Raw genomic sequence first — 12,750 nt, 5'->3', positions numbered from 1 at the left:
AAAGATATATGTTGTATCAGAATTGTGATGTCAAAACAAATACTTTTAAAGATATTTGATGTAGGAAGTTTATCTTGTTAAAATAATATTTTTACCCTATTTAAAAAATTAATAATATCTTTACATATTTATAAAAATATTTCTGGTATAACACACATTAATTATGGATGTTTTTATCTTTTGGACATTTGTCTTATTTATCAACAAATTTGAAGTTAATTGTCACGCCCTTGAAAACTTCAAGCCTAGAACGTGCGGCCTTAGACGCTTTTTGAGTGACTGGGACTAAGCAAGCCTGAAAACCAACCAATAAAAGATGCTTAGGCTCAACGAAAGCAAAGAACTTTGAAAGAATCAGTGACGGTCCAGATCTATACAATCCCACAATCTAAGGGAATCTTATCTATAGGATCTCCTCATCTAAAGAAACTGTATCAAGCTAGTCAAATGTTGCCTTAGATAGAGGATTACAAAGTTTATGGAAAGAAACCAAAAGAATCAAGCATTAACCAAGGATTCTCCTACCATAAACGTGCAAGGTTATTCATCTCCATGTAATGGGCCAGTCTGAATGGAATTGGCCAGGCCCAGGACACTGGTAAGGTATTCTTGGGCTACTTATTGAGTGGTGACCTCGGTCACCCCCAGTGGATCCGGTGACGCCCTCATCACTCGGCTAGAATGATACTGGTCGATCTAGGATCTGAATTACCAAAGTCCCTCGGCATGTTCACAACTCTCGTCGCTCTCGGGAAGTCCTTTCTACAAAACAAAGTGTTCATGCCTTGGGCGGTGTCCTAGTCGTCGACTAACTCTCTTTTCCTGGATGTCTTCAACCTCTCTGTCATGGGAAACCTTCACCCTGACTGACGCTCTGTGTGATTTGCTCCGATCTAGATCCTCATCATCTTGATGATACGACTTGAGCAAGCTAACATGGACCGGATGTGCTCGAATAGTTGGTGGTAACTCCAATCTGTAGGCCATAGTGTCTACCCATTTCACAACACAGACCCTCGTGCCTCCGTATAAACCCCTTGTGAACATTCAGGTTACATAGGACATTCACTAGCTTGGTAAGGACTATATCAACATATTTGAAGTTCATGTCCCTATGCTTTCGATCAACCTACTTCTTGATCCGCCTCTCTGCCTTGTGTAAACAAACTCGAGCTAAGTCATGATGCTCTTGTCACTCCTTAGCAAACTTGTGTGTTGCTGGATTCGACCCCTCATACTTGGTAACAACCGTGTTGAGTGTCAACGATTGTTGCCCAATCACGATCTCAAACGGACTATGGTTTGTCACCTCGCTCTTTTGCAAGTTGTAGGAAAATTGAGCCACATCCAACAACTTCAGTTAGTCACATTGTATATCTCCAGTAAAGCATTAACTCGCTCGATTTTCCTGTCGGTTTATGGATGAACTGCTGTGGAAAAATTCAAGCTTGACCCTATTAACTTGAACAACTCGGTCTAGAATCTCCCAATAAACCGTGTGTCTCAGTCATTAGTGATGATTTTCTCCCCAATACTTCACCACGTGTTTGAGGAAAAGTCAAGCCGCCTTATCGGCTGGACATATCTTGGACGCTAAAATGAACGTCGCATACTTCAAAAAACTGTCAAACCACAACCATTATGCTAGAAAAGTCGTCAGTCTTGGGCAAACTGACTATAAAGTCCATAGACACACTCTCTCATGGTTGCTTGAGAATGGGCAAAGGCTGCAACAATCCCACTGGTCTCTTCATCTCGACCTTGTCCTATTGTCACACAAGACAAGTTCTCACGTAGGCCTGCACATCTTCAGCCATGTGTAGCCAATAGTACCACTCTATAAGTAGTGTCAATTTTCCATGGCATTCCTTTATGAGCTCCTTGCATAATTTTACATGTTTGGGAATAAAGAGAAGGTGTCCTCGAGCATAAAAAAAATCTCTCTCAAGCCATAACTTCTTGGTTCTCCCCTCCTTGGCGTAATCAATCATCATATTGGCCACAGGGTCATAGGGTAACCCTTCATTGATGCACTCGAGCAAAGTCCCCTCCACACTAACAAACTCGATGGCATACCTCCGATTTAAGCCATCCGTAATAGAATTCACCTTTCCCAGCTTATACTCCAAGGTGAAGTCGAACTCGGCAAGAAACTCCTGCCAACGAGCCTGTTTGGGAGACAATTTCTTCTGTGTTAGAAAGTAACTATTTGCAATATTGTTCGTAAATACCACAAACATGGATCCTAGTAAATAGTGTCACCAAATACGTAAGCAGTACACTACTACTGCAGCTATCTCCTTCTCATGAGCCGAGTAACCCCTCTAAGTCTCATTGAGCTTCTGACTCTCATATGCAACCGGATGTCCTTCTTGCATAAAGACCCCACCAATGGAAACATCGAACGCATCGGTGTAGTCTTCAAATGGCTTAGTGTAATTTGGCAACACCAACACCAACACCACATGCTCCATTTTGTCATACCCTTTGTCCTTTTTGAGAAAATCGATCAAAGGTGTGGCGATCCTGGAATAAGCCTTCATGAACTTCCGATAATAGTTTTCTAGACCCAGGAAAGCTCTCAACTGGGTCACCTTGGTGGGCAGCTTCCACTCATCAATTGCACGAATTTTGTCCCTGCCCATTCGGAGCTTGCCTCCTCCAACAACATGGCCTAAGAACGGGACCTCCTTCTGTGCAAACGAGCACTTTTTCTTTTTGACATAGAGCTCATTATCCTGCAAGACTTGGAACATTTTCCTCAAGTGCTCAAGATGTTCCTCAAATGTCTTACTATAGATGACAATGTTGTCAAGGTAAACTACAACAAATTGATCAAAAAAGGTTTGTAGTACCTTGTTCATCAATGTACAAAATGTGGCGGGAGCATTTATGAGGCCAAAGGGCATTACAAGGAACTCATACGAACCGTAGCGCATCACACAAGCAGTCTTCAGTTCATCACCCTCGGTTATTCTCACTTAGTAATATTCAGACCATAGATCCAACTTGGTGAACCACCTTGCACCACCAAGTTCATCGAACAAGTCAGTTATCAATGGGATCGGGTACTTGTTCTTCGTAGTAACCTTATTCAAATCCCGATAGTTGATACACATTCGGAGAGAGTCATCATGATTCTTCTGGAATAGCACTGGTGCACCATATGGTGACTTGGATGGTCAAATATACCCAGCATCTGCGAGCTCTTTCAACTATCTACGGAGCTCCTTTAACTCGGACGGAGTCATTCGGTAAAGGGCTCTAGTGGGCGGCTCCACATTTGATACAAGCTCAATCTTGTGATCCATCTCCCTCTCAGGTAGCAAACACTTCGGCAACTCGGAAAGCATCACATCCTTGAATTCTACTAAGACTTGTCACATTTCCCTTGGGACCTCACTGTTCATTATGGGCTCATCTTCCACCAACATTGCCAGGTAGGTGGGTTCCTCCTTGTGCACCCCCTTTGAAAACTGAATTGTAGACAACATCTTGGCTTCAAGTCCAGACTCTCGACTCACCGGAACCATATACGGGTATTTTGGGTCGAGTATGTACAAATTGTTTGTAAAAGGCACATGAAATATCTTAATTAGCTCAAGGGAACTAATTCCCAAAACACAATCAAAGTTATCGTGTGGGATTACCTTAAATGTTTTCTTGTCGTTCCAGCCCCCAACAACGAGCTCCACTACTCTTGCAACCCCTACAATTAGAGCCTCCTTGGAATTTATGATTTTAATGAAACCACTTGCCTTCTCCAAAGGAATGTCAAGTCTCTTGGCAGCCTGTTCAGACATGAACAACTTTGAGGCACCTATGTCGACTAGTACGCTCATCTTGAGATCCACCACGGTGATGTCCATAAACATCAGCCCTTTCTTCATGCAACCCTTCTTGGGCTCCATTGAACTTAATATAGAGCAAAGCTTCCCTGTCTCTTTCCTATCACTCTCCTTGATGGCAGCGACCTTCTCAAGTTGGGAACAGTTCCGCTTCATGTACATATAGTCTCTCTTACATTCCCTACTCTTACAAAACTGGTTGAATCTACCGCTGTGTAGCTTCCTATTGCCACCAGATGACTTCTTGGATCCTCCTTTAGCCTTCTCTCCCTACAATTTCCCTTGAGTTTTGGTTTGAAAGATTCAGACTTCTTCGATTCAAACTCTGCAAGGGTTTTAACTGCTACCAATGCCTTGGAAAGCTCTTTGATATCCTTTCGTTGTATCTCCAACATGGCCAACCGCTTGAGTCCGTCAGTGAACAAAAAGTAACCATCATATTCACTCATGTTTGGGATTTGCAACTTAAACTCGATGAACTTATTAACATACTCTCAGATGGGGCCTTCTTGCTTAAGGTACTTCAGCTTGGCTCGTGCCTCATTTTGAGCATTCTTTGGAAAGAACTTCTCTTTGAATTCTGACAGGAATTCCTTTCATGTCTCCACATGAATCTCTTTCTCTTTTTCCTCGGAGCACATTTATCGCCACCACAAGAGAGTGATATCAGATAAATACACAAAAGTAGTGTTTACCTTAGTGATGTCATCATTGATTCCCATCCCTCGAAAGTACTACTCCATGCCCTAGATGAAGTTCGCCACATCCTGTGCGGACCTCTTCCCTTTGAACTTCTCTGGCCTCGAGACATCTCCCGATTATCTGGATTTTTCCACAGTCGTCCACTCCTCAATGCAGTTACAGTGGACTTGCATAGGAGAAGCTCGATCTCAAGCTCCTCCGCTTTAGCCGTCAAGGCTGACACTCGCTCATCCCTGAGTTGCATGAACTCCCTCCTTAGAGTCATAATCTCGGCCCTAACGTCATCACATTTTTTGGGTCATCTTCTCACCTATCTCATCAATGATCTCATGCACATCGGCCTTGATCGAGTTGTTGGACTCTTCCAACCTGGTAACCATCCTCTCAATGGAGGAAATGGCATCCCTTGAACTTGCCCGCTTCTTCGCCGCTCCAGTACGGATCTCAATACCCTTAAGAGCGGCTAAGACTTCGTCATTGGTCTGTGGTACCATTTCTTCAAAAATAACTCGGATACCACTTGTCAATCCCTTGGAAACTTCAAGCTTAGAACGTGCGATCTTAGACGCTTTTTGAGTGACTGCGACTAAGCAAGCCTAAAAAACAGCCAAACAAATATGCTTAGGCTCAACGGAAGCAAAGAACTTTGAAAGAATGGCTTAGCACAAAGACAAGAGAGAATTGAAAGAATGCTCTGTATTTCTCAAATGATGAAGTGAGTACAAATGAGGGAGAAATGCCTCTATTTATAGTTGAGGCTCCCCTCAATGAACGGCTGATATTAAAGTACATCAATGGTCCAGATCTATACGATCCCACAATCTAAGGGAATCTTATCTACAAGATCTCCTCATCTAAGGAAACTATATCAAGCTAGTCAAATGTTGCCTTAAATAGAGGATTACAGAGTTTATGGAAAGAAACCAAAAGAATCGAGCATTAATCTAGGATTCTCCTGCCATAAACGTGCAAGGCTCTTCATCTCCATGGAATGAGCCAATCTGAATGGAATTAGGCAAGCCTAGAACACTGGTAAGGTAGTCTTGGGCTACTTGTTGAGTGGTGACCTCGGACATGGGCTCGTGGTCCGTGACATAATAACCCAACTCATAATTTGATTTCCTATAATTTTTAATAGACCCATATCCAAGGAAGTTGAACGAGACAAAATAGAACTCCAATATCAGCAACTATACAATTGTAGTATACATTTTATAGAGCCATGTGATTTTGCATCTCTATCCTACCTTTTCATTTCTTAGTACGTTTTATTTGTTAAAGCGACCCCATGAAAATAAGATATTTGGGAAAATCCAAAAGAGATTTAACCGTTTCTTCTTATTGTATGATTAAGAGAAACGAACAACATGACAATGTGTATGATTGTGAATAATGATGGGAATATGTAGATAAACGTGAAAAGAATGGAAGATAAGGCGAGTAGATGAAACGTGGACTGTGTGGTGGGGAACATGGGGGACATGCATTCATGTTTGGGACCGGGAACAAAAACGAACGGTGTCCTGTAATAAGCAATGGAAGATGTTGACTACTCTTTCTCACTAAATGATGTTATGGTCGATGTTAAGGATAAGTGAAATTTTACTTGATTTGAAAATTTAATTTTTTTTATTTAATTTGGCTAGATCGAATGCTTATTTTTAATCTCTATAATTGGTTATTAATTTGTTGACATATGTGGTCGGATGACATGTATGGCTAAATATTTTCCTCAACTCTCTTCTCTTATATCGTATGATGATGTTATTCAATTGAATTTAACTATAAAAAGTTAATATTCTAACTTGAAAATATCTAAATTATAAATAATTTAAATGCGATGTAAATTTAAGGTGATTAAAATTAAAAGAAATAATTCAAGATGATTTGATAATAAAAAATTCAAACAATAAATGATTTTAAATTTAAAGTGATTCATGTTAATATACTAACGTAATTTATTTTGAGTTTTCATCATTTCGGATTTTAATAATTTTAATTTTATTTATTATTTTTTAATTAAACATCAAAATTATTAACTTTTTTTATAATAAAATCAAATAGAATATGAATTTAGATGAGTGAAATCAGATTGTTCTATATTTGGTCATAATTGACAGGGATGGATGGTACATTGCCTGCTTCAGGATTATAGCTATGTTTTGAATGCTGCAGGTGGGGATACAATATGAATACAAGGTTATCCGTCAAAGGTGGAAAGTGCTCAAACTCAGCTGGCATATAGGGATTAGTCCAAAACACCTCTTCTCTTTTAATTTTCCACTATACGAAGCTGTAAAAGTGTATACTCTTATCTTATATTAGATGCTTTGCATTTAGATTCCTCTTTTCTTATGATATCTAACGACATGTTTCTTTACAACCCATCATCATGTATTCCAACAAAAATCGAATCCTAAATCTTTGGTTGAGCCTTAGGGCGACATTAGCAAGGAACTGAATAAATGCCTCCCCCAATGGAAACAACATTATTATTCCCTAAGAAAGCTAATGAGTCTGTAATGTGCAATTCAGAGTTCTACTGACTTGTGCTTTATCCCAGGTTTCATCTCATATATGCTTCACTTTAGAAGCAAAATTGAGTGAAACTTTGGTCCCCCAACCATACACGTCGTTAGCTTGTATCAAAAAGTTCACTTGGATCATTCATTTTCTACCTAAATTATTCTCTAATGAAAGGATATATGTTAAACCTCATCCCATTTGTTTTTTCTTCCTATATACATCAATTATATACATGAAATTCAAAGACATTTATTTTGTCAACAAAATAATGCAAGTTCCCACTTAAGAGGGGGAAAAAAGAATTCTCACTGCTCTTGACTATTCATTGGAAAGGAGAATTTTTTTTTGGTATTAATGCAAAGGAAAACAATTTAAGTGCTACTTCCGGAGCATCAAATGATAACAGTTGCGAATGAAAAGAAACAGAATGAAAACTTTTCTTGTTGCAAACTGCAAATACACGGGGCAATGTATAAGATAAGTACACTTTCTCCGTAAGGAGAGAACAAAATTTCCCATTCTGACTGGGAATATACAACACTTGCGACTTCCCTACCCGTCCTCTCTTTCCAGTTCTCTGACTTCCTTCGCCGTCCTCTCTTGCCTGTTTTTCCTCCTGAGTACTGCAAAGTTTTTTTGTAGGACGACCTTGTCCATGCGCAGTGCTTTTCCCACCTGATATGGACTTCTTAGCAATCTTACCTCGGCCATTGCCACGAACCTTACCATTGATCTGTTCTCCACTGCTGTCACTCTCATCATCACTATTCTCTTCTTCCTCCAAGTCGGTTGAATCGTTTGACTTCCTCTTCTTTGAAGCATTATAAGTTTTCTTGGCACCTTTTTCATTAGTCTGCTTAGGAACTGCGGCATTGGCATCTGGTATCTCAGTACCTGAGGTAAAAGTGATTTGTTCGTAAGTGTCCATGTCAAATTCCCATATAACTAATGCCACAATCTAGTTCAATAATTGTCAATTTGACAATCGAAGGCAACAGTCTAGTTCTTAATGTAACCATTGAAAGCCTTTATAAATCATATAGCCCCAATTAGTTGAAATTGCAACGAGACCCAGACAGAGACACATACCTTCACCAGCAGTTTTGCCATCATAAATATCCAGCTGTAGAAAACATTAGACATCCCGACATTAGCCTTCCTTTTTCAAGTAAGTGGCAACTAGAACATCTCTGTGGTTCAAAGTTGAAATAGAAGGTTCGGTAAGATGAGCAAAATAGTCGTAATCATTAACTAAGAATGCCCAACAATCCATCAAAGTTTTACGAACACAGTGAGAGGGGATAGTGGCAAAGTTGAGGACTTGAGGTATTCCAATAACGAATATTTGGGTGAATCCAGACACAACATTGTATATGGTCCTTAAAAGGTCATGTCGAGCATATACATGTTACTACATTCTCCAGAAATGACAGATGAATCTTGCAATTATTTCAGTAGTTGCTTGAAGCAATTGCATTCTCAATAAAGGCTAGAGGTGTAACTTCCTAAACTAAACCATTCATACTTTAAGATTACTAGCAAAGTCAGTACAAAAGAATTTTAGCACAAATCCACTGCTTAGTTGGCATAAAAACCATGTGTAAAGAAAGAGCTTGATCTTTAATTAAAAGGAAAAGTGAAAAGCTTTTAGAAAATTTATAAATTTACCTCATCAATCTGGTCACCGACATTTTCTCTATCAACAATGACCATTGAGTGTCCCATACCGCATGCAACACTACGCAAAGATTAGCAGAACTTGGGAATACCTTCCTGTTCAGAGAAAATTAGCAGCATATGACATTATCAGTGCATGAATTTACTGTTTTTATATTCACCTGATAACATGCATGCCCTCCAAAATGTCTACCTTTTTGGGAACTGTTGAAGACCTAACAAGAAGACACATGATTAAGTAAATAGAATGTAGGAGAGATTAGGAAAAACGCTTATGGTAAATATGAAATAAAAACACATACTTCTGTCCCTTGGGACCATATCCCAACTCTCCATTCTGAGTGTGGCCCCAACTTATGCAGGAGGCATTTGCACCGACAAAATGATGCATATTGCCTGAATCCATACAATGTATGTTCCAACCACTGGGATGAAAAGGGATAACTGTGTCTCAAGACATGTTTATAGAAAGCAGTGCAAGAAGTTTAATAGAACTGAACCCTCTAATACCAGAAAACTTCACATAAAGCACATAAGCAAAATAAACAGAAAATAACAGGACAGTCCAAATTATGTCAATGCTACCAAATAAATGATTTCTTCCGTTCTCTTGGGAATAACATAAGAAAGAAATGCAGTATGCTTAAAAAGCATCAAATGAAATGCAACAAAAGAACAGAAGCTTCTAAGCTAAGCAATTATTCTAAGAAAACTTCATGGAAAGCTTGATGATCATGAAAAGAGTAGTAACCAAGATAGAACAACTCTGATAAATTAAACTAAAAGCAAAATCAACCAATCATCATGGAACAGTTCAAACCTTAAATCCATGAGTGGTTTAGGGTACATCCAGTCATCACCAGAATTCTTTATTTTGCCCCACATATATAACTGCCTACCACCTGGAAATCAGGCAAAACACAATAGCGAAATTGAACAGTGACTTTAAAACAATTATCAAGATGTACTGAATTAATTTCTTAAACCTTAAGAGGTTTGCAGCAGATCAGGGACAGAGTTGCAGCTTCTGGTAATAAGCGTACCACATCAATCTAATAAGTTTTATAAAGATCTAGGAGTTTCCATGCACTAGCCAGATTTCTTCGAAGCCAAGGTGGTCTATATGTGTTTCATACCTATGGTGTTCTTGTGATTTCACTAGTTCTACCAAAACTTTAATCAACTTGAAATCTCAAAACAGCGGCCACCCACTCATATTTCCCTTTTACTATCATCTCAACCTTCACAAACGTGAAAGAAATTTAACCTTTCCCATTAATAGAGTTTTAGCATACATTCTATTAGCTTCGAGCCCAACTAACAGAACAATACCTGCAGTACATGCTGAATTTACAGAACTAGCAGAAACAATTGCATTAGGAGAACATTGTGCTTTTGGAATACATCAACTCGGCGAGGAACCCACTCATCCTTCTGCTCTGTGTCCAAGCCTGTATATCAGTGACAAAGGAATTACATGTAAGACTTAAAGTAGGCAAAATAAGCAAGTAGCATAAAAGGATTTAAGCCTTGTAAAAACACATTATACTGTAACGGTAAGAAGTCAACAGTGGTGTGAATGTTGTCACAGACCTTCCATAACCACCAAAGCCCCACCTACATATTCGCACAAAAACTGTCAATTGTTCATGAACAAGGATGATAAAAGGGAAATTTCAACCTTTCCACATAATCAACAGTGAACTTACGTGTAAACATAGCCATTCTTATCTGCAGCAACTGGATGCAAAAATTAGAACAATAGACAATGAGGATAATGTTTAAGTAAATAAGGGGCGAGGGCAACACTCAGATGAAACAGCAGTAAACATGAAATAGAGAAGCATATCAAGAACCTGTATGATTTGTCCCACATGCAACTTTGACAATGGTTTCCCCAGAAAGAGTAGCTATAGCTCTAGGGCGTGATTGGGCTTCATAAAGAGGCTTCACAGAGCTATCATTGGAATTGTACTGCAAGCAAATAAGTATCACGTAAAAATCCATGGAAAAAGAAAGTTAATCTAAATAAATCAGTTATAAAATGCTAAACAGCGTCAGAACATATAATATTTAAAATATTATCTAAAAACATTATTGGATCAGGCCCTACTGACATGCACCCTTAACGACACTTAAGAATTTTCATCAAAAATAGAAATTCAACAGGGATACACAAGCAAACACAAGAAGCTGTGTAATCAGAAACTTCAAGTAACTATAAATCCAGCCAGGATAACTTTTTGTGAGTGATGCTCCGATGTAGAAATACAAATAAGACTCATCAAAGATTACGTTTCTTTCCCCCACACACCTCATTGTCTGTTCCATGGCCAAGCCGGCCATATTGAGGAAGCCCTGCTGTTCTACAAACAAAAAGACAAGTATGCAAATCAGTAAAACAGATGAAAAACAGGAAAATAAGCCAAGAAATAGAACTGACCACAAACCATACAGTATAGAAGCTTCTTCAACAGATGATAACCACACAGTGAACTATGCTACACAGGCAGTATTTGTAACTTGAGAAACGAGACAGCGGACAAGAAATGAATCAATTTCTACAAAAAAAAGGATAATTGATAAATAAACAAAGCAGAAGTTTACAGACAACTGATGGAGAAAGTATGCATGGATATTAATAAGCACCAATAACAACCAAGAAAACTAAACACCAGCAGTAATAGTACTAGACATGACTAAAATCATCACAACATACCATTTTTAGTAGAACCTGAACCAAGCTGTCCATGCTTGTTCCAGCCGAAAGCCAGGGAATTACCATCTTTTGTAACTATCACAGTATGGCTCCTTCCCGATCCTGCTTTGATTATATTATACCTTCAACAAAGATACAGCAAGATTTCACATAATTAAAAAAAACAGACAAGATTTATGTGAAGAACAACGGAAAAAGATATACATACTCTGAGAGTTCAGAGACAAAAGTTGGCATATCACGCTGGATTGTATCTTCATGACCCAGTTGCCCTTTCTATAGATAAAAGCTAAAGCTCTATCAACTATTATTAACGAAATTAGAATAACATTAACCGCCTACATTGTAAAAAAATAAAAACAAAAATCAAAAGCAGAGTGTTTCATGCCTCATTGCGACCCCACGTGTAGCATCGCCCTTCAACATCTAATGCAATACAATGACACGATACTACAACAGAGGGAAATGTTTGAAGGAAAAAGAAAAGGTTTAAAATGTAAATAAGCAAGTGTATGATAAAAAGGCAAATGAACTCACCACAACCGGATACTACGAACCGGATGTTAACACCGACTAGGGGGCGGAGGCGAATGGGAGATACCAAGTTGCCTTCAACCGGACCTTTACGACGACCAAAGATGTCCCAACAGGTGGAGCCACAGAACACTAGCTCTCCTCCCTTCTTCTCTTCCTCGTCCACTACCTTCTCCACTTCGGTCGCCGACATTCCCGGGCGACACAAAGTTCAAAGCTTTGAGCAAAAGAGAAATTGCCCGAATGAGGGCTGGAATTCGAAAAGAAAAATGAAGGGAAAGGTCAAAGTTGGCGGGAAAGTGGGAACAACGGGTACTGAGCGGGGGATGGGAAGGATTAGGGTTTAGCATGAAGGTAAGCGAAGGGAAGAAATGAAACCCTAATTCTCAGAGCGAAGACTGAGAGGATAAAAGGGAGAGGTTCTCAAGAAAGGAAGTTATTTTATCGTTTAATACATTAAAGGGGAGAGAGAAAGATATTGTTGCTTTTTTCCTTTCTACGGGTTTGAACTAGGGTATAAACGAGTCGAGTTCGAGTATTGTTGAGCTCGATTCGATTCGAAAACTTTGAAATGAAGCTCGACTTGATTCGAAAATTCGTGAGTTTAAAATTTTTAAGTTCGACTCGAACTCGAAATCTTAAATTGAAGCTCGTGAGCAGCTCGAAAAGGCTCGAAATGAAAAAAAATTATTAAACTTAACTCGATTAAAGCCTCAAACTCAAACTCAAACATAAACCTTAAAT

General features: G+C 39.1%; 1 pseudogene; it reads right to left on the bottom strand.

Moving 5' to 3' along the window:
* Positions 1–4,834: 4,834 nt before the first annotated feature.
* LOC120184059 lies at positions 4,835–12,441 on the bottom strand (annotated as a pseudogene).
* Between the last annotated feature and the right edge of the window lie 309 nt (positions 12,442–12,750).

The sequence above is a fragment of the Hibiscus syriacus genome, unplaced genomic scaffold (assembly GCF_006381635.1).
Source record: "Hibiscus syriacus cultivar Baekdansim isolate YM2019G1 unplaced genomic scaffold, ASM638163v2 tig00003725_pilon, whole genome shotgun sequence".
NCBI lineage: Eukaryota > Viridiplantae > Streptophyta > Magnoliopsida > Malvales > Malvaceae > Hibiscus > Hibiscus syriacus.
Note: the sequence above shows the minus strand (reverse complement) of the source record. Positions and strands in the feature narration are given on the sequence as shown.